We start from the raw sequence: 23,103 nt of genomic DNA on the forward strand, positions 1-23,103 counted from the left end.
CTTTTGCTTTTGCAAGGTTCCTTGTCTTCTGCCTCACTCTTCTGTCTTTCAGAGCATTGACAAGATCTGGAAAGCTCTAACAGTGATAGAGAAACTGAGACTCAGGTACCAGAAATAACTTACAAAAGGTCACCTAACAAGATTAAAACAGAGCTAGGATTACAATTCAAGTTTCTAGGCTTCTAGTTCAGAGGTTGACCAACTATGGTGCTTGGGCCAAATCCAGTCCACTTCCTGGTTTTATAAACGAAAGTTTGATTAGGGCATTTGTTACATATTGTAGAAGTTTTTTTGACACTACAATGGCAGAATGGAGTAGCTGCAACAGACATTGTAGTGTTAAAAAAGTCTTCCAGTACCTGAGCCTCAGTTCCTCTATCACCGTTAGATCTTTCCAGGTCTCGTCAATGCTCTGAAAGACATCATGCCTGTCCTTACTTTAACTTCTAAATGCCCATTCATTCAAGCAAGAACATCCCTCAATAGTTGCATGGCCTTCTATAAGGAGTGGGTAATTTCAGATGTGTATTTTTCATGTTGGAGCCTGAGAAGTGGAGGCTAGGTGGGAAAACACTAGACTTGAATTCAGAAGATGTGAAGTGGAATCTCATCTTTGCCTCTTAGTTGCATAATCTTGGGCAACTCACTTAACCTTTCTATACCTTGGTTTTCTCATCTATAAAATGGGGAAAACTGCCTTTTATGGGTCACTGTGAAGTCTAAAGGAGAGAGGCTGTATGTGAGAGGACATTGTTTGACTGTGTGTAATGTGAGATAAACTGGGTAATAGGATTAACAACAGCCTACAACAGGGCAAACATTTTCTGTAAAAGACCAGATAGTGGTTTATATCCCGTTGAGAGGTAAAAGTCCACCGTTTCTTCCATCCTGACTATTATCCCTCGGTGTCATGCTGTGTCTGGAATTGGTGGGTTCTTGGTCTCAGTAACTTGAAGAATGAAGCCAAGGACCCTCGCGGTGAGTGTTACAGTTCTTAAATATGGTGAGTCCGGAGTTTGTTCCTTCAGACGTTCAGATGTGTCTGGAGCTTCCTCCTTCTGGGGGGTTTGTGGTCTCGCTGTCAGGAGTGAAGTTGCAGACCTTCGTGGCGACTGTTACACCTCTTACAGGCAGGGCCTCTGGAGTTGTTCGTTCTTCCCGGTGGGTTCGTGGTCTTACTGGCTTCAGGACTGAAAATGCAGACCTTTGCGCTGAGTCTTACAGCTCATAAAGGCACCGTGGACCCAAAGAGCGAGCACCAGCAAGACTCACCACAATAAGCAAAAGAACAAACCTGAGTTGCAGGTGGCTAGCTCTGGCAGCCTGCTTTTATTCCCTTATCTGACCCCACCCACATCCTGCTGATTGGTCTATTTTACAGAGAGCTGATTGGTCTACTTTACAGAGAGCTGATTGGTCTATTTTACAGAGAGCTGATTGGTCCATTTTGACAGAGTGCTGATTGGTGCGTTTACAATCCTTGAGCTAGACAGAATCACAGAGTGCTAGTTAGCTAGATACAGAGTTAGCTAGATACAGAGTACCAATTGGTGTATTTACAAACCCTGACTAGACACAGAGTGCTGATTGGTGTATTTACAAACCCTGAGCTAGACACAGGGTGCTGATTGGTGCATTTACAATCTTTGAGCTAGACACAGAGTGCTAGACGGAAAAGTTCTCCAAGTCCCCACTAAGTTAGCTAGATACAGAGTACTGACAGGCTTTTACAAACCTTGAGGTAGACACAGAGTGGTGATTGGTGCACATACGATCCTCCAGCTAAATATAAAAGTTCTCCAAGTCCCCATCCAGTTCAAGAGCCCAGCTGGCTTCACCCAGTGTATACTGCACCAGGGCTGCAGGCGGAGCTGCCTGCCAGTCCCGAGCCACACCTGCACTCCTCGGCCCTTGGGCTGTCCAAGGGACCGGGGCCACAGAGCAGGGGGCGGCGCCCGTGGGGGAGGCTCAGGCCACATGGGAGCCCACCACAGCGGGGGAGCTCAGACACTGCAGGCTGCAGGTCCCGAGCCCTCAGGGGAGGCAGCTGAGGCCCCGCGAGATTTTGAGTGCCGCGCAGGTGGGCCGGTACTGCTGGGGAACCCAGTGCAACCTCCGCAGCTGCTGGCCTGGGTGCTAAGCCTCTTACTGCCCTGGGCTGGCGGTGCTGGCTGGCTGCTCAGTGTGCGGGGCCTGCCGAGCCTGCGCTGCCGGAACTCACACTGGCCCGCGAGCCCGCAGCCCACACCTTTCCTTGCACGCCTTCCTGCAAGCAGAGGGAAGAGGCTCCAGCCTCAGCCAGCCCAGAGAGGGGCTCCCACGGTGCCGTGGCGGGCTGAAGGGCTCCTCAAGCCCCGCCAGAGTGGATGCCAAGGCCGGAGGCCGGAGGCCAAGGAGGCGCTGAGAGTGAGGGCTGCTAGCACAGTGTCACCTCTCAATGCCTTCTCTTAGTTTAACTCCTGACTACTCACTGTGGTGTTTTACATATACTTTTTCATCCAGGGTTCCTGGCTTATAACTCCCATAACCTTTGCTATAGTCTTTTGTTATAATGTTGGGTGTATGTTAGGCCTGAGGAAACAGAATATCTCTGACCTTTTTTCACCTTCCCCTAAGGAGGACTCTAATCTTCCCTGATCTTTCTGAGTGTGAATCATAAGACCCTCATTCCAGAAAGGGTCCTGCCCCATACCCTGGGAAAAGGAATGTTGACATCATGAAGCTTCCATAAAAACCTAAGAAAACAAGAATTGAAGGCAGCTTCCAGATAGCCAAACGTGTGGAGGTTCCTCCTGGAGGGTGGCACACCCTGGGAGGGCATGAAAGCTCTGCGCTCCTTTACCTGTACCTCACCTTATGTGTCTCTTCATTGTATTCTTTGTAATATCCTTTATAATAAATCAGTAAATGTAAGTAAATGTTTCCCTGAGTTCTGTGAGCTGCTCAAGCAAATTAATCAAACCCAGAGAGAGGGTCATGAGAATCCCGACTTCAAGCCATCTTGCAGGAGCAAGAATGAGCCACAACCCTGTGGGATCTGACACTGTCTCCAGGTAGATTATGTGGGAATTGAATTGGAGGACACCCAGTTGTTGTCTGCTGCTTGATATGTGGGCCAAAATGCCCACATTTAGTCACAAAAGTCTTCTGTGTTGATTGTTGTGGTGTGAGAGCAGAGGAAATACATGGTTGGAGTTGTTTTGAAATACCCATTCTGCCAAGCACCTTGTTCAACAGACTCATGACTTTCTGTATGGCTTGAATAATATTAGATATATGTCTCTTACGTTTTCTTTTTACCTTCAACCCAAACAGATAGCTCTGCAAGATAAATTATAAGAATTCGGGACCATGCTTAGGTGCTGCAACAGTGTCAGATTCCTATAATGTTTTCTAAATGCTTTCTCTAAATTTCTGTATTTCTCTTATTGCAGACTAGTAACTAGCAATCTGTGGCCCCACACCAATCCATACCTTGAGTGGCACTACAGGAGATACCCCTTCTTTATTTTTCAAGGTGTGCTGGTTTCCTTTTGTATGCTGCATGCTCTGTTCCGCTCCACCCTCTCAGTACATGCCCCGATTGCTTCTGTATTTCTATGTGTGAAGCAGAATTGAGACTTCATTATAGCATTGTTAAGGTTTTGATTCCCTCCATAAGTTCTGCCTATCAAAAATGCTGGCTCTCTACCTGTTCTCTCAGGAATGGCTGTCCTGTGCCAGGCTCTCTCTCTTCTTCTCTGTGCCTTCTGCCTACATTTAGGTGGCATCTGTCACTTAGCCAGAGCAAAGGGAGAGTCTGTTTACCATCTATGTGACAGGAATGTCACTTCCTCATTGAGATCTAAGCTGAAAATAGATTTCCCCACTGGGCAGAAACATGGTAGACACTACCTGCATCCTGTCATTGAGACAGGAGAGTTTTCTGGACCCCTTCATGGGACTTGTGACAGGGGTGTGGCACATTTGCCACCATATGCTCAAACCCCTTACGGGATTGGAGTATGCAGATGAGCAGGTGCAGGAGCCAGGGCAAGTGCTTTTGGGCTCCAGCCCTATGGCAGTGTCTAGGGGTGTTACAATGCTCTTTTAGCTCGCTGTCTGGGGATGGCTTAAGTATTAAACAGCTCAGTGTGATGGCCCTTCTGGGTTCCTGCACCCAGTACATCTCAAATTCTTGTCCGGTGTCCAGGAAGAATCAAGTCACATGGACTTGAAGGATGGAGAATACGAGGATTTTATTGAGTGTTGGAGGTGACTCTCAGCAGGATGGGTAGCTGGAGAGGGGATAGAGTGGGAAGATGATCTTTCCCTGGAGTTCGGCCATCTTGCGGTTGATCTCTCTGACTGTAGTCAGCCAGACTCCTCTCAATGTTCAGACGCTTCCTCTCTTCTCTCCTTCTCTGCTGCACCACTCTGCTGCTCTTCCACTCTGCCACCCTTCTGCTTGTGGAACCTGGGGTTTGGGGTTTATATGGACACAGGAAAGAGGAGTGGCAGGCCAAAATGCACCATTTGGGTGCAAAAACAGGAATGTCTGTTCTCCTTTAGGGTCGCAGGTCCAGGCATGAGGGTAGAGCCCTCACCAGGGACCCCACTCTCCTGCCTCCTATCCATATCATCATCCCCCTGGGAACTACTTCTCCTCACTGCTGTCCCCTGCCTCCAGATATAAAGCCCTACTTGACTGATTTCATTTCTAGTTGATCACATCATACTGAATACCAAGTAACTAGAACATTCATTGAATGACAGCTGCCTTGCCAGAAAGCCTAGTCGTTCCCATTGATTCAAACCTCCCTTAAAGCTACTAAGAATAGGTGCATAGGCATTTTCTTAACAAGAAGAGATAGGTGCATATTTTAAACTATATACCAATTTAATCTGAAGTGTTAGTTGCTAAAATACACTGTGAAGTAACATTTTTAAATGAATAAAATTTTAGCCTTTACTCCCAGTTTGTGTTTAGACTTTGATGACTACATTTCTCTAGAAGACAAATTATTTTGGGAACAGTTTGGGAATAGAACTGGCTTCAGTTGAAATTAAAGATTGTCACCATCAGACATTTTGCCTCTACACCCTTTCATCTCCTACTTTTAGCTCCACGATGTGTTCATTTTCCTATATTTCAAAGGCAAGAGGTGCCAACCTTGACAAAGGTGGAGAGGCACTGGGGAAAGGGAAGGAACTTCCAAACCGGAGGAAATTCATTATCATGTAAATGTTATTTCAAATACTTGGAAAGAAAGTGTTCATTTTTAATTACAGGTGAGTTTTTTAAAGATTAAAAATACTAAATTTTTAAAAGATGCAAGACATTCTTATTAAATTAAAATGTTGGGCAAATGCCAAAAAAGTATTGTGGTTTGAGAAGTCTGACGTATCTTAAGATTCTGTTTCCTAAATCCATCGAAGTCCCATATCCCAGGAAAACTGAGACTCACAGCTTTCCAGAAAACTAAAATCCCCAAAGCACGACATGCTGTAAGCTTCTGGGCCATCATTGGAATTCAGGGTATTCCAAAGATTGTCCTCCTTCTTCTTGGCCTCCCTCCTTCCTGTTGATTCTAGCAGCTGATATTTAAATATCAGGACAAGAAATAACACTGTTTTCCCCCAGCTGTTTTTAAAAAAAGAATTGTTAAACTCAGACATGATTGTTATTGCACAGCCCCAATGTGTGACTGACACTTTTTAAGAAGTTACTTTTTTATTTCAAAACACAAGAGTGACAATTCCTACATAAAATTAATCCTCTGTCAACTGGGAAACACAATCACTCTAATGTTTTAGCACACTACTCTTACGAGAAAGAGGCAATTGAAAAGAAAACCAGCTAATGTTGAGCACATTTGTTTAAGGGAACTTTCTAGGCTGATCCCAGAGTCCCACAGTTTCCACATGATTGCTTTCTTGTTCCGCATTTGTGGTTTTGGTCAGTGCTGATCAATAGTTATAATACTGACCCTCAGGCACATTAGACTTCCTTTGACCATCAAAGAAGAGTAAGTATTACTTGATGCATTGTCCTTACTAAGGCAGGAAATAATTAGACTGGAATGTTTTAGTACAACTTTTAATACCAGTTCAAACCTTCATTGTAACTAATTCAGGAAGCTAGAATCCATATCTTTGAGTACTCTGGTAAAACTATTACCTCATTTGTAAAATGAGAGAGTTCTATTAGAAAGTTCATTCATTTAAGTTATTAAGTGTCTAATTTGTGCCAAATACTATGTTTGACACTGGAAATATAGGCATGAACAAAACCAAGTCCCTGCACTTATACAACATATAGATTAATCAGATATAAAGTAAATCATTACATAAATAAGTTATAGTGGTAATTGTGGTAGGTGCTACAAAGAGAAAGTATGAGATGTTATGAAAAAATATTATGTGGACAGAGAGCTTAATCTAGGATTCTTAAATCTCAGCAGTGAGAGCATGTGCAAAGCCATTGAGGTGGGTTAGAGCCCACCCATTAGAGAAAATGAAAGTAGGAAAACAGAGATAAAACAATATAAATGAGAAACCAGAGATGAGCCCAGAGACCAAGCAGTGAGTAAATCATCAGAGCCTTGTGGAGCATAACAGTGAGTTCATACTTTATCCAAACAGCAATGGGAAACTGCCTGAGACTCTTCTTCATCCCCCAATAGTGATTCTATCCTCCTTCCTTTGACAATAGAACCCCTGATACTAGGCAGGCACACGGCACCCAAGATGAAAACTACATATCCTGGACTCCTGTGTCAATGAGTTCTGGCCAATGAAGTGCAAGCAGAAACAGTAGAAGTAACTTCTAGGAAGTATTTTTAAAGAAGAGAGGGTATTCTTCATTTTTCCACCAGGTGAGAATTCTGACATAATGGCAGGAGTTTGAGCAGCCACCTTAGACCATGAGGTAGAAGCTACTTTTTGAGGACAGCAGTGCTAGAAGGTGAAAGAAACCTGAGTGCCTGTCGTCACGGGGCCATATCAGTCCTGGAGATAGACCTCCGGGCTTCCTCAATAGGAGAAAAAATTATACTGAATTACACTTTTGTTCTAGTCACTGTTAAAATTTTAAGCTTCCTCTCAGTCTCTGCTAAGCTTATTCTTAATTAATATTGAACTCAATTCTTAAAAATAGAATTTAAAGAAAGGTCTTTCATGATGGGATTATGATCTCTTAAACCCACAAATTTCTTTTATGACATGGCTGAATATATTTAATATATGAAAGAAAACCTGAGAAAAGCCTATTTGCTTGTTCATTTGTTTCTTTTTAAGATTTAATGGATATTTATTTTCAGTGTTCCTTTTTTCAATATTTATGTGCTTATATTTTATTTTATTTTTTAAGTTCTGGGGTACATGTGTAGGATGTGCGGGTTTGTAACATAGGTAAACGTGTGCCATGGTGGTTTGCTGCACCTATCACCCATCATCTAGGTATTAAGCCCAGCATGAATTAGCTCTTTTCCCTAATGCTCTCCTCCCTTCCACTCCCCTCCCCTGACAGGCCCCAGTGTGTGTTGTTCCCCTCCCTGTGTCCATGTGTTGCTAATTCGTTTCTTTATCCAATCACTTATTCATTCAGCACCTACTATATGCAAAGTACTTGTTTTAAGTATTGCAGAGGACAACGCTCACAATTTGAGGCCTGCCCTAAATGGATTCACTCTTTAGAAACAAAGAAAGTAGTCATTAGTAAGATGCAAATGGCCAACGAAGATAGTTAAGGAAAATTTATGGAGGTAATAAACCATAATACATAGATTTTAAGAGAACATATAAAACCATATAGCCTAAGCCTATATAATGCCTCCAATCCAATTCAGAAACTATCTAAACTAACACTCTAAGACATGACGTTTCAGCACAGCAAGAAGCTTTAGAGAGAGCTAATATTTGTCCAATTCAATAATTAATAGGATTCTGCTGACCCGAGAAAACCACTCAGGCAAAGTAAATAGGCAAAGATCCTTTCTTTCTTTGAAATCAGGGATTAACAAAGAACACTCAGCCAAGCACTGGGCTTCAAACACCTGCTGATGAAATCAGCTTTACCACTGTTGTTGCCAAAGCTAGACCTTAATCATGAGTTTATCATAGTTGTGAAGATCTTAATTAATGCTGCAGATTTACATGGGAGGAATTTGATCCTGTGTCTAGAAGTACAGTTGAAGAACCAAATGCCTCAGCAAACAATCCTTTGAGACCATTTAGGAGGACATAACAGCTGAAGGAGGAGGCATGTGGAAGTTTGGGTACCACAAAATCTTGGGGCAGCAGTAGTCAAGGGAGGAAAGGGCTATTTTTGAGCACCTCTGTGCTAGGGATTGTGTAGGGATATAGAAATGCCTATTTAATATTTATAACATCTCTGCAAGATTCTCATGTCTCTCTTATCACAGGTAAAGAAACTGAGGCTAAAGCAGACATGATTTGACCCAATCATGGAATGAAGCCGCAGCTAGACTGTAAAACAGGTTCTGCCTTTTAAGGCAGGCTACCTGAAATTCTGTGGGAGGCGGCGTCTTCGTCTGTCAATTGGAGGCGAGGTGTTAGCAGATGGTCTCCAAGAGTATTTCCCTCATAAAAGCTAAACTATGGGTCTCTACGTGACAGCCAACAAACCCGTTGCTGTGTCTTGGGGGAACCTTCCACTCCCAGTAATAGTACACTCTTTCCTTTGTACTAAATTTACAAATTTAGTATAATAAACCAACTCTCTCTATAGCTATTCTTCATGTGATGTGAAAACACCTTAAGATATATGGAAACTGGCACTCTCAAACACAATGGTGCACACTTTATGAAAAAGAACAAAATGAAAAAAATTACAAGGTCAACACTTAAAAATTTTGATTCCTTGATTTTATTTGATAAGTCATGTCTCTCTTGTTTATAACTGTGGATGTAGGGAGTTAGTGTAGCAGCTCTGCTCCATGAAGCTCTTGAGGGCCTGAGACCCACCTAAGTCAGTGCTCTATCTTCCCTGTGATGTGGCTCTTGTCTTCATAGTCAAAGACAGGGAATAGAACTTCAGAAATAATATCTGCATCCCAGGCATGAGGATGACAGAAAAAGAAGAGGAAAAGAACATGTACAAGCAGCCACATTGTACTGGTGTTTACATCTCATTGGCCAGAATTTAGTCACAGGGCCAAGTGTTCCTGCCACACAGACTATGAAATATATTCCTTATTCTGGGCAGCCATATAATCTGCTATAAGTCTGAGGCTTTATTATGAAGGAAGAAGTGGAGAATAGATACTGGCAATAACCGGCAGTCTCTGCCAGTAAGTAAAAAAGGGACAGTGAAGTTTGTATATTATCATGTTACATGTGAAGAAGAGGACATATGCAGATGTGCCTTTTTTATTGCACTTTGCTGTATTGCACTGTGCTATATTGCATTTCACAGACACTGCATTTTTTTTTTTTTAAATGGGAGGTTTGTGGCAACCCTGTATTCGGCACCATTTTTCTAACAGCATGTGTTCACTTCCTGTCTCTGTCACGTTTTGGTGCTTCCTGCAATATTCCAAGCTTTCATTATTGTTACACCTATTATGATGATCTGTAATCAGTGATCTTTCATGTTACATCGTAATTGTTTTGGGACACCACAAATCACATCTATACAGGACGGTGAACTTAATCAATAAATGTGTGTGTTCCGAACTGCTCCACCTGTGCCTGGACAAAATGGGTCCGGCTGCTTGGTCTCATGGTCTAATTAATGAGATGTGGACAGACTGGGAAAGAAGAGGGTTTACTTCTGTAACCAGCTACAGGGAGAAGGTCAGGGAAGTTCACCAGACCCCTCAAAATTACAAGTTTTTCTTCAGGCCTTATATACATTCAAGCTATGTACCTACATGTGGATGTGCACCTGCCGTTAGGAGTGTTTCACTCAATCTAATCTTTAACTAGAGTCTGAGGTTGGAAAGTTTCTTTAGAGCCTTGGAAAAATTACTTAAGTGGGCCCTTGTACAAGGTATGTGTAAAAATGCCTTCATTATTTTATCAGGGTTTAAGGTCTGAGAAAATCCAGGTGGGGTCTTAATGGGTTTGTCTTCACATTTCAGCCCTTGTATTAAGGCACCAGTTTCTCCAACTACTAATGTTTAATTTACACATTCATCAGAATTATAGTATAGGGTTAGTGGAAACTGACCGTTCTGGTTGCTAATGGAGACCTGGCCTGCCACAGTCCCCACAATTTGTGCATGATTCCTATCATGTCAGTTACTTTTTAAAGCATTGATTCATTAAAGATTAGTACAAAAGTGCAAACTATAATATAGCAGACTAAAGGGAAATGGGCGACGTAGTCTCTCTGGCTACTTCCTCCTGAATAGGGTCATCGTCAGGGGGTGTTAGAGTGGAATATGTCTCTTTGGCGCTGGTAATGCTCCTGACTTGGGGGACTCAAGGGCAGTTCCTGTTGAAAGATAATCAAATGAGTTTGGGGAATGTGTTGGAAAAACATGCGACAAAAATACAATCCACAACACAGTGCTATGCCTACGCCCCAGAGGGTGGCAAGGACAATGAGGATTTTCTGCCACCAGGAAAGTCTTCCACTAAACTGAGATGCCATCCAGTCATGGAGCGACAGTGCAGAGCTGGAGATGGCTTGGATTTGCCGACGCATATCCTCTAAGGTCAAGGAAATGTTTCCAGAGTTATTGGGAATATACACACAACATTCTGTTTTGATGAGGGCACAGGTTCCTCCTTCAGCTGCAGTTAAAATATCTAGGGCCATTCGGTTCTGTAAGATGGCCTTGTGCATATAATACACTTCAGCATTCATGACAGAAATACTTTGGAGGCTCTCATTTAAGGCCCGTTGGGTAAAACTGGCTAGAGCCTCTATGTGCTGTACTACAGTTCCTAAACCTACTGAGGGCATAAAGATTGTGGGTAGGTGATCATTCCTGTGAACAATGGCCCTAGTCCATCGGTCAACCATGTGTGGAAGATAAGGATAGACTTCCATGGTTTTTACCCAGCGTCCTTGTGCCCAGAGAATACCTAGAGTGCAACGTCCTAACCAACCTGAGGGAAGCCAAGGCCATAGGTTTGAGCCACAGAGCCACTGGGTTCCGTTGGGAGCATACCAGTTCAAGCCAGGTCGCCGAGCCCAGTCTGTGGCAAACAGGTCCCTTTGCTGTAACACTATAGTGTGTCGGCACTCTCCAGGTGGAATCCATCCCATAACACGGGTTGTGTTTGGCCAGTTATCAAGGGAATGATTTCTTTGCTCCCAGCATAAGGGAGCTATCTGGCTTAAGTGTCCTTTAGTGGCTGTCAGCCAAATGTACCTATCCCATGTCTGGAGAAACCCATTTCTATATCGAGTGTTCTTGAGGTCTGAAAGTCTGGACCAACACCCTGGTATCCAACAAGGGGGTGGCAAAGGCTGTTACTTTATCCCTTGTCTCATTTACTGAGAATGGTTTACCATGCCCCAGCTCATTTAAAGTTTTATTTATAGGCCACTCTGAGATGTTTTGTCTAGTTAGCCCAGTCATCTGTACCCGTGTCCATTGTTTAAGATTCTCTAAAAAGCTTTGTAAAAAAATCCAGTCTTTCCCTTGTAGGGGGGAAACCCACCAAGGCAGCTTCGTGGTGTTAGCAATGGGTAATGAACCACAGACCCAGTAAGGGTCTCCTTGTTGTAAGGCATCTGCATAACTGTGTGCCCATTGTAGGAAAACGTTAGCGGTAGAGGCATTAACAACAAAAGGAGTAGAAAGGAAAAATATGATAAGGGAAAATCTTGTCATTTGTTGAACAGAAATCTTAGGCCTTCCAGGGATTCCATCTCCCACTCAGCGGCCTTCGCGTCCTCTGCAATGGATGTTTCTTCTTGCAGGAACTTTTTCACCCCTGTGTAGTGGATCTATGGCTTGACGTCCACCAGTTTCAGGGCCGAACTGGTGCGTAGCAGCCCGTCGTAGGGCCCTTTGTATTTCTCCTGCAGCTGGGGAGTAGGGTTTGTTTCTTTCCATTCTTTTAACAGCACTTGATCACCAGGCTGGAATGTGGGGCACAGCTCTGCAGAGTTCACACCGCTCCTGTCGAAAGCAAATTTATGCAAAATGTTAAGAGTTTGTTCCAAGTGAGTAATACGGTTTTTAATAGTTAACGCCCTGTTAAGGGGTGCCTCGGTAACCCGAGATGGATCAGCAGCAAAGGATCTCCCAAATATAACGTTGTAGAGACTTAATCCCGCTTCCGGGGGTTACCCTTAACCGGAGTAGTGCAACCAGTACCTGAATTCACTTTAACTGGGTTTCCCAGCACAGTTTGGCAATGATTGTTGTCAGTGTTAGGTTTATTCTTTCGGTCTGTCCGGAAGATTGAGGTCTCCACACTGAATGTAGTTTCCATTATATTCCAAGTGACTTATTTACTTATAGAGTTATGTCAGATGTGAATGAGGGCCCCTGAATTATGTTCAGAAGCCCGTACTGAGGTATGATTTCCTTTAAGAAAACTTCAGTTACTTCAGTTGCTCATTCTGTGTGCCTCTATCCAGCTGGAGAAGGTGTCTACTAGAACTAAGAGGTATTTGTGTCCTCCACAGGAGGGTGGCATTTGAGGTAAGTCTATTTGCCAATTTTCCAGTGAGGTATTTTCCTCTGTCTTGATGTCTGGGTTGTCCTCAACTGTGATTGTTAGGTTCATTTCTAGCACACAGGTAACAGCGCTGGACTGTATTTTCCAAATTAGCTTTTAGCCCTTTCCCTCTCTAATGCCACTGTATGAAGGCCAACGAACAGTCTCGCCCACAGTGTGTGCTATCATGGATATACTTCAATATTGGATGGACAAGATGAGCTGGTATCCAAATTAGGCCCTTGTTATTTACTTTCCATCCTTCCTTATTTAAAGCGAATCCCTTGCTTTCTGCACTTTTCTCATCCGAGGATTATATTGGGGCCTAAAGGCTGTTAAATCTATTTGAGGAATTAGAGGTGTCTGGAATTCAATGCTGATGCTGGCTAAGTGCCAGGCAGTGTGGTCTGCAAAGGCATTCCTTTTGCTATTTTGGAATCGCTGTGTTGATGGCCAAGAGAATGCATTATGGCAACCACCTGTGGAGCCTTTATTGCTTCTAGTAATTCCGGTACTTGTGTGGCATATTTAATTTCAGTATTCACAGACTTCAGTAGTCCCCTCTTCTTCCAAATGGCCCCATAAGCATGGCCTATCATGAATGCATATTTAGAGTCAGCATAGATGTGGTGTTTCTACCTTGGGACAACTGCAGGGCTCTCGTAAGGGCAATTTGCTCTGCCTTCTGTGCAGAGGTTCCTACGTAAAGTCCTTGCCTCTACTACCTCTCAAGAGGTCGCCACAGCATATACAGCATTCTTTCTTCCGTTGGTTACCAGGCTGCTCCAATCTGTGAACAATGTCCAATCTACACACAGTGGGGCTATATTCTTTAAATCAAGGATGGCTGGAAAATACTTGATCAATAACTTCTAAACAATTATGCATAGGTTATTTTGGTTCTTTGGTAGGAGGAAGTAAAGCAGCTGGGTTCAGGGCTCTGGTGGTTTGTAATTTCACTGTGGGGTCATCTAAAAATGGCCTGGCATTTGCCTAACCTGCTGCTCTCAGCCAGTAGTCTCCCTTTTGTTCCAGTAGCACCAGCACTTGGCGAGGCACATAGACTGTGACAGGCTGTCCCAAAGTTAGCTTCTCAGCTTCCTTTAACAGCAGGCAGGTGGCAGAGAATACCCTTAAACAAGCGGGGGCCAGCCTTTGGCCACAGTCACCAGCTGCTTAGAAAAGTAAGCTACCGGCTGTAATATTTCTCCTAACTTTTGGGTGAGGACCCCGAGTGCCAGACCCAGTCTCTCATGATCGCACAGTTGAAAGAACTTGTGAGGATTTGGAAGCCCCAAGACTGGGACAGAAATTAACTTACATTGAGTTATTTGAATGCGTGCTGGTGTTTCACTTCCCAGTTGAAGGGATCCTTGTCAGCCCCTTTCAACAGCTCATATAGTGGCTTTGCTAGCAGTCCATTGTTAGGAATCCAAATGTGACAAAACCCTGCCATACCCAGAAATCCTCTCAGCTGTCTTCTGACAGAGGGTGTGGTGATAGTGCACTTCACATTCCCACCATCAAGGCTCTGGTTCCCTTCTGCAAGAGAAACCCTTAGTACCCCAGAGTTTTTCTGCATATTTGAGCCTTTTAACTTGAAACTTTGTACTCACAGGTGGCTAAGTGATTTGGAGTTTTAGTGGTATTATTTTGACATCCCCATTCACAGGGGCTGGATATTAGTAAATCATCCAGGAATTGTAACAACTTGTAACAACACCCCCATTTTCCAGTTGTAAACTTCTTGAGTCTTGAGGCAAGCCTTCTCTGAATATAGTCAGAGAGTTTTTAAACCTATGTGGGAACACAATCCAATAATACTGAAACTGCGTTGTGGCTTCAGGATCTGTCCATTCAAAGACATGCAGCAATTGACTTTCTATGTGTGCAGGTATGCAAAAGAAAGCATCCTTTAAATCCAGTACTGTAAACCATTCATGATCTCCAGGAAGAGAAATAAACACAGTACATGAGTTAGCTACAGTGAGATGTACGTCTTCTACAATGTCATTAATTGCCCCTAAATCTTGTACAAGTCAAAATTTGTGTGAGTGAGGCTTTTTCATCAGCAAAATTGGAGTGTTGTAAGGAGACTGATGGGGTAATATTAGGCCATACTACAAGAACTGGACCAAGCTGGTCGAATGTCTTCTAATGCTCCTCTTTTTAAGGTGTATTGTTTCTTCTGGACTGGCTAGGCTCCTTCTTTAAGTTTAATTTTCGCTGGGTCCACACTGATGGCCTTCCTGGGCCGATGTGAAGCCCAAATCTCTGAGCTTACCTTGTCGAGGATTTCCTGTGAAATAGTCCCTGTTTTAGAGTTGGAAGCCTCTGAGTCTGTTAGGAGCGCCTGCAGCTGAAACCCATGTTCTAGAGGCACTTGGGAGACACATCTTGTGTTTGTCGGGATTACGGACAATCTGAGCTTGCAGCTTACATAGCAGGTCTCTGCCAAGTAAAGGGACTGGGAACTCTGGCACATAAGGGAATTTATGAGTATTAATTCATTGCCCACTTTACAAGAGAGGGGACACAGGAACCATTCCGATCTTAGTTCTCTGTTTATCCCAACCACATTAACAGAAGTATTAGAAAGTCCAGTTATTGGGGTGTTAACCGCTGAATAAGGAGTTCCAATGTTGATTAAGAAATTCACTTTTTGTTTCTGTACTGTCAGTTTTACCCCAGGCTCCTGTGGGGAGATTTTAATATCAGATAGGGTTGGAGCTGCTGGGGACCTTGGGCACCTTCAATCCTCCTTGAATTCATTTCCAGGCTTAACTGCCATCAGTGATTTTGGTTCACTCTGGCTTAATTTTGGACAACCTCATTCCAGTGTCCCATTTCCCAGCAGCAAGCACATTGATCCTTTCTATTTTTTCCTCTCCATTTTTGGAGTCCCTTTCCTTTTGGATTTCCTCCTGCTATGGCTAGAACCTGTATTGCCTGTCACAGGTTTTTAAATCCCTGGTTTCTCTGCTGTTGTAAACCTTTAATGCAACATCAATCAATTGGGAGGCATTCATCCTAATGGCCCCTTCTATCTTTTGGAACTTTTTCCTGATATCAGGGGCACTTTGCCCTAGGAAAGTCATATTAACCATATTGATGTTTTCAGGATCTTGTAGGGGTCTGCGTATTTTCTGAACATCTGACAAATATGTTCCGTGAACTCAGAGGGATCCTCGTTAGGTTTTTGTTGGAGCTGCTGTACATTGTTTAAGCTCTTAGGTTTAGGCATCCCTGATATCATGCCTTTTTTTTTTGTTTGAGACGGAGTTTCGCTCTTGTTGCCCAGGCTGGAGTGCGATGGCACGATCTCGGCTCACTGCAACCTCCGCCTTCCAGGTTCAAGTGATTCTCCTGCATCAGCCTCCTGAATAGCTGGGATTACAGGCATGCACCACCACGCCCAGCTAATTTTGTATTTTTAGTAGAGACAAGGTTTCTCTATGTTGGTTAGGCTGATCTCGAACTCCTGACCTCAGGTGATCCACCCGCCTTGGCCTCCCAAAGTGCTGGGATTACAGGCATGAGCCACCATGCCAAGCCGATTTCATGACCTTTAATATGCATCTCCTGTAGTGTTCCAAGTGAACCATGCCAGCCCCACTGGCCTCATTAGAGTCCCAATTTGGGTCCATAGAGAGGATTGCCCTATCAGAATCTGGAGTATCATCTAGGTCCTCATCAGGAAGGTGTTGCACTTCCTCCTTTGCTTTGTCTGAAACTAGCTGGCACTCATCTGCAGTGAGCATAATATTCAGGAGGGCTTGCACACCTGCCCATGTGACACAGTGAGTAGCAAATATAGTGGTAAATAATTGCGTCATTTTCTGGGGGTCCTCTCTATATGAAGAATTATATTTTTTTCCAATTTAACAAGTTGAATGTGGAAAAAGGATTGTAGGCCCAATAATATCCGGCCAGATCTCCTTGCTGATTAACCCCTACTGGGTATTGTCATCATAGTGGAAATTGCCCTGCTCCAGGGTCGGTGACTCCCCCAAATTAGTACTTTGCCTAGTTCCAGACGGAGACACTAACTCTGCAGCTTCCCTATATTCTGGGGGCAGTAACTCTTCCTTTCCTTGCCCTAGCACTGGGGCAGTAGCTACTATGGGGTTAAGAGCATTTATTAGCTGTTGGGTTTCTGAGTCCTTTCTTCCTCCCCTTGGGAGTCAGAACAAACCTTAGCAGTATATTGTACCATTAACTGATTCCCTTCTTTCTTAACATCCTAATCATACAGTAATATGAATGCCAGGACATATGGCATTTCCCCCCATTTTCCGGACCTTTGACAGAAGAGTTCTAACTGAGAGATGGTGTGAAAGTTCGAGATCCCACAAACTGGCCACCTTTCTTCAGACTCCAAAACATACAGTGGCCAAACTATGTTACAGTAGAAAATTAATTTATTTGTAGTCATGGGTGGATAACCATCTTGTTTCCAATCTGCCAGAATTCTCCCTAGGGGGCCATGGGCAGGAACAGAGACAGTGTTTCCCATCCTGAGTGCTCAAAACTTAACAGATATCAGACACACAAAAACAGATTCTCACAGCCAAATGTAAATATATTTCAAACAAATGCAAAGTAGATGTACAAATTAGCCCTATTGTATCCTTAAGGGTACCAAATGAATGGCTTTGCAAGCCCTGATAAGGAAGACAATAGACTCCCTGCTTATGATCCAGTTTTACTCACCCCTTCAGGGTCCTAGCCCCTCTTCTACCCCAGTAGCAAGGGGATGGGTGGTCCTTGTGCCTGGGGAAAGTCCTCAGAAGTGTCCTCAGGACAAACTGTACCTAGTGGCTGCTGGGAGTCTCCCAAAGACCATCAGGTCACAAGCCTCTAGTTACTGAGGACGCTCTGTCCCAGTGGAGCTGCCAGATTTTGTACCTGGATACAACTAAGGTCTAGCTGGTTGGTCTTATGGTCCAATTAATGAGATGCAGATGACCTGGGAAAAAGCATTTATTTCTGTAAGCAGCCACAGGGAGAAGGTCAGGGAAGTTCATCAGATCTACTCAAAGTTAGAAGTTTTTCTTTCAGTGTTTATATACATTCAAGTTATATGTCTACGTGTGGGTACGCACCTACCAGCAAGAGTGTTTCATTCAATCTAATCTTTAACTATGTTCTAGGGCCTGGAAAGTTTCTTTAGAGCCCTGGAAAAATTACTTAATCTTAAGTGGGCCCTGGTACAAGGGGTGTGTAAGAATGCCTTCATTAGCCAGGAGTGGTGGCTCACGCCTGTCATCCCACACTTTGGGAGGCCAAGGCTGGCGGGTCACCTGAGGTCAGGAGTTCGAGACCAGCCTGACCAACATGGAGAAACCCCGTCTCTACTAAAAATACAAAATTAGCTGGGCATGGTGGCACATGCCTGTAATCCAAGCTACTCAGGAAGCTGAGACTGGAGAATCGCTCGAACCCAGGAGACATAGTTTGCAGTGAGCGGAGATCACACCTTGCACTCCAGCCTGGGCAACAAGAGCAAAACTCTATCTCAAAAACAAAAACAAAAGAAGAATGCCTTCATCATTTTGTCAGGCTTTAAGGTCTGAGAAAGCCCAGATGGGGTCTTGATGGGTTTGTTTTTACATTTCAGCCCTTGTACTAATGCAGCAGTTTCCTTAATTCCTAATGTTTAACTTATACATTCATCAGAATTATGGTAAAGGATTAGTCAAAACTGACTGTTCTGGTTGCTAATGAAGACCTGGCCTGCCACACACCCACGGGCCATTTCCCCTGTGTGTGTCTTGCTCTCTTTCTCCCTCCTTAGGCCTCTCTATTCCCTGAGACACAACATTGAAATTATCCCAGTTAATAACCCTGTAATGGCCTCTAAGTGCTCAAATGAAAGGAAGAGTCACAAGTCTCCCACTTGAAATAAAAAACTAGAAACGATGAAGCTTATTGAGGAAGGCATATTAAAAGCTGAGACAGGCCAAAAGCCAGGCCTCTGGTGCCAAACAGTTAGCTAAGTTATGAATGCAAAAGAAAAGTTCTTGAAGGAAATTAAAAGTTCTACTCCAGTGAACACATGAATAAGGCCTTTCTGAAATACCCATACGGCTGATTTGGAGAAAGTTTTCATGGTTTATATAGAAGATCAAACAAATCACAACATTCCCTTAAGCGAAAACCTAATCCAAAGCAAGGCCCTAAATTCTCTTAAATTCTATGCAGGCTGAGAGAGGTGGGAAAGCTGCAGAAGAAAAGTTGGAGAAGCTGCAGAAATCAGGTCATGAGGTTTAAGGAAAGTAGCTATCTCCATAACATAAAAGTGTGAGGTGAAGCAGCAAGTCCTGATGTAGAAGCTCCTGTAAGCTATTCAGAAGATCAAGCTGAAATCATTGATGAAGGTGGCTATACTAAACAACAGATTTTCAGTGTAGATGAAACAGCCTTCTTTTGGAAGAAGATGGCATCTAGGAATTTCATAGCTCAAGAGGAGACGTCAATGCCAGGCTTCAAAACTTCAAAGGTCAGGCTGACTCTCTTGGTAGTGGCTAAGGCAGCTGGTGATTTTAAGTAGAAGCCAATGCTCATTTGCCATTTTGAAAATCCTATGGCCCTTAAGAATCATGCTAAATATACTCTGCCTGTGCTCTATAAATGGACAAAAAAGGCTGGATGACAGCACATATCCTTGCACATGATTGAATATTTTAAGCCTACTGTTGAGACCTACAGCTTAGAAAAAAAGATTCCTTACAAAATATTGTTTACTGACAATGTACCTGGTTACCCAAGAGTTTTAATGGAGATGTACAAGAATATTAATGTTGTTTTCCTGCCTGCTAACACAGCATCCATTCTGTAGCCCATTTATCAAGGAGTAATTTTGACTTTTAAATCTTATTATTTAAGAAATACATTTCAAAAGACTATAGCTGCCACAGATAGTGATTTATCTGATGTAACTGAGTAAAATGAACTGCAAACATTCTGGAAAGAATTCATCATTCTAGATGCCATTAAGAACATTCATCTGTGTGAAAAGGTGAAAATATCAACAGTAACGGTAGTTTGGAGGAAGTTGATTCCAACCCTCAAGGATGCTTTGAGGGATTCAAGACGTCAGGGAAGGAAGTAACTGCAGATATGGTTAAAAAAAAAAAAAAGCAAGAGAACTAGAATTATAAGTGGAACCTAAAGATGTGATTGAATTGCTGCATTCTCATGATGCAACTTGATGCAATTGAATGGATGAGGAGTTGCTTCTTACCGATGAGCAAAGAAAGTATTTATTGAGATGGAATCTACTCCTGGTGAAGATGCTGTAAACATTGTTGATATGACAACAAAGGAATTAGAATATTACATTAGCTTAGTTGAAAAAGCAGCAGCATGGTTTGAAAGGATTGGCTTCAATTTTGAAAGAAGATCTACTCTGAGTAGAGTGCTATCAAATAGTATGTCTGGAATTGGTGGGTTCTTGGTCTTGCTGACTTCAAGAATGAAGCTGCAGACCCTCCCAGTGAGTGTTATGGTTCTTAAAGATGGTGCGTCCAGAGTTTGTTCCTTCAGATGTTAGTGGTCTCACTGACTTCAGGAGTGAAGCTGCAGACCTTCGCAGTGAGTGTTACAGCTCATACAGGTAGTGCAGACCCAAAGAGTGAGCAGCAGCAAGATTTATTGCAAACAGCAAAACAACGAAGTTTCCACGGTGCAAAAGGTGACCTGAGCGGGTTGTGGCTGCTGCCTCGGGTGGCCTGCTTTTATTCCCTTATCTGGCCCCACCCACATCCTGCTGATTGGTTCATTTTACAGAGAGCTGACTGGTGCGTTTACATAGCTTTAGCTAGACACAGAGCACTGATTGGTGTGTTTACAATCCTTTAGCTACACTCAAAAGTTCTCCAAGTCCCCTACCCCATTAGCTAGACACAGAGTGCTGATTGGTGCATTTACAAACCTTTAGCTAGACAGTAAAGTTCTCCAGGTCCCCACCCGACCCAGAAGCCCAGCCAGCTTCACCTCTCAATGGCACTCGCCAAGGGACTTTGCAGCACCTAGCCCGGGCACTACAGCAGCCCAGAGGGAGCTCATTCTCCCATCAAGCCCAGCAGGCCCACCAAGCCTGCACCCACCTGGAACCCATGCAGACCCCAGAGCGCCTTGCACGCAACCCCAGCTCACCCGCGCCTCTTCCTCCACACCTCCCCGCTTGCAGAGGGAGCCAGATCAGGCCTCGGCCAGCCCCAGAGCGGGGCCCCCACAGCGCAGCGGCGGGCTGAAGGGCTCCTCCAGCACGGCCAGAGCAGACGCCGAGGCCGAGGAGGCGCCAAGGGAGCGAGGGCTGCTAGCACGTTGTCACCTCTCAATAGCATCGCATTCTACGGAGAAATTTTTCATGAAAGGAAGAGTCAATCAATGTGGCAAGCTTCATTTTAAGATGTCTTATTTTGTGAAATTGCCACAACCAACCTAACCTTCAGCTTCACCAGCCTGACCAGTCAGCAGCCATCAACATCAAGACAAGATCCTCTACTAGCAAAGAGATTGCAGCAACTAGCTGAAGGCTCAGATAATTATTAGCAGTTTCTGGCAATAAAATATTTTTTAAATTAAGGTAAATATATTTTTTAAGATGTAGTGCTACTGCAGTATAAGCATAATTTTTATATTCACTGGAAAAAAATTTTGCGTGAGTCATTTTATTGTGATACTCACTTTACTGCAGTAGTCTGGAACCAAACCCACAATATCACCGAAGTATGTCCTTACATATGCATATAAAATGTCCTCAGACATACTCAAGAAACTGACAGTAGCCATAAAGTCTGGAGAGTAAAACTAAGGAATTTAGTTCCTCAAAATTCTTCAAATTAAATTATCAACATGAGCACATACTGATTTTATGATTTCAAAATTAAAATTTGAAAATTTATACAAGTAACTTAAAAAGTGGATCAAGGCCAGGCACAGTGGCTCACGCCTGTAATCCCAGTACTTTGGGAGACTGAGGTGGGTGGATGACCTGAGGTCAGGAGTTTGAGACCCAGCTGGCCAACATGGTCAAACCCTGTCTCTACTAAAATACAAAAATTAGCTGGACATGGTAGCGGGTGCCTGTAATCCCAGCTACTCAGGAGGCTGAGGCAGGAGAATTGCTTGAACCCAGGAGGTGGAGGTTGTAGTGAGGTGAGATGGCACCACTGCACTCCAGCCTAGGCAACAGAGACAGACTCCAACTAAAAAAATAAAAATAAAAAAAGAAAGAAAAGAAAAAAGTGGATCAAAAATTAGGTAGAAATGTAGTGAAATATTTTAAAAATTGTACTTGAGAATGCACACCAGTGAATTACCAATTATTCTTACATTTCTTCTGTAATGATTTGTTTCTAAATACAAGTATGATTTCATAAGTCAAGAAGAATTAAAATGGAGTAAAATTAAGGATAAGATTTGTTAATGAAAAAAGCCAAACTCAAAAGGTTATATACTGTATGATTTAAATTAAATAGCATTCTGGTGAGAGGAGTGGAGCGAGATGGCAGAATAGAAGTCTCCACCTATTGTCTTCCCCACAACACCACCAATGTAACAATTATCTATACACAGCAAAGCATCTTCATAAGAACCAAAAATCAGGTGAGCACTCACAGTACCTGGTTTTACTTCATAGCGCTGAAAGAGGCACTGAAGAGGTAGGAAAAACAGTCTTGAATCACCAACACCACCTCTTCCCCATCAACCAGCAGCAGTGGCGTAGTGCTGAGAGTGTTTCTGTGTCCTGGGGAGAAGGCAAGCCAGCAGTTTTGAGGCAATGAACTCAGTGCTGCCTTTGTTACAGCAGAAAGCAAAACTGGACCAAACTCAGCTGACACCTGCGCATAGAGGGAGCATTTAAATCAGCCCTAGCTGGGGGGAATCACCAATCCCAGCAGCTGGAAGTAGTTCCCATAAGCTTCACCGCCACAGCCTAAAGTGCTCTAGGGCTCCAAATAAACTTGAAAGGCAGTCTAAGCCGTAAGGACCATAATACCTAGGTGAGCCCTAGTGCTGAACTGGGTCCAGAGACGGTGGACTAGGGGGCCACATGACCTACTAAGACACCAGCCAGGGCAACTAAGGGAGTGCTGGCATCAACCCTCCCCTAATGCCAGGCTGCATAGCTCCTGGCTTCAAAAGAGACCTCTTCCTTCCACTTGAGGAGGAGAGATGGAAGAGTGGGGAGGACTTTGTCTTGCATCTTGGATACCAGCTGAGCCACAGCAGGATAGGGTATCAGTCTGAGTCATGAAATCCCCTTTCCAGGCCCCAGCTCCCAGACAACATTTCTAGACACACTCTGGGCCACAAGGCTATCCACTGCCTTGAATGGAAGAAAACAGTCATGACAAAATTCATCACCTGCTAACTGAAGAGCCCTTGGCCCCTGAATACCCAGCAGCAATACCCCAGTACTATGTCAAGGGCTTTGAATGAGACTCTGAGACTTGCTAGCTTCAG

General features: G+C 43.6%; 1 protein-coding gene across 1 annotated transcript in view; it reads right to left on the reverse strand.

Annotated features, from left to right (window-relative positions):
* Window positions 1-22,332, reverse strand: part of PLCL2 (phospholipase C like 2) — a 324,082-nt gene extending 301,750 nt beyond the window's left edge. Inside the window, exon 1 of the mRNA XM_050779546.1 lies at window positions 22,260-22,332. The gene's annotated coding sequence lies outside the window, so the exon portion shown is untranslated. The remainder of the gene's footprint in view (window positions 1-22,259) is intronic.
* Window positions 22,333-23,103: the final 771 nt, after the last annotated feature.

Source organism: Macaca thibetana, chromosome 2 (genome assembly GCF_024542745.1).
Source record: "Macaca thibetana thibetana isolate TM-01 chromosome 2, ASM2454274v1, whole genome shotgun sequence".
In the NCBI taxonomy this organism is placed as follows: domain Eukaryota; kingdom Metazoa; phylum Chordata; class Mammalia; order Primates; family Cercopithecidae; genus Macaca; species Macaca thibetana.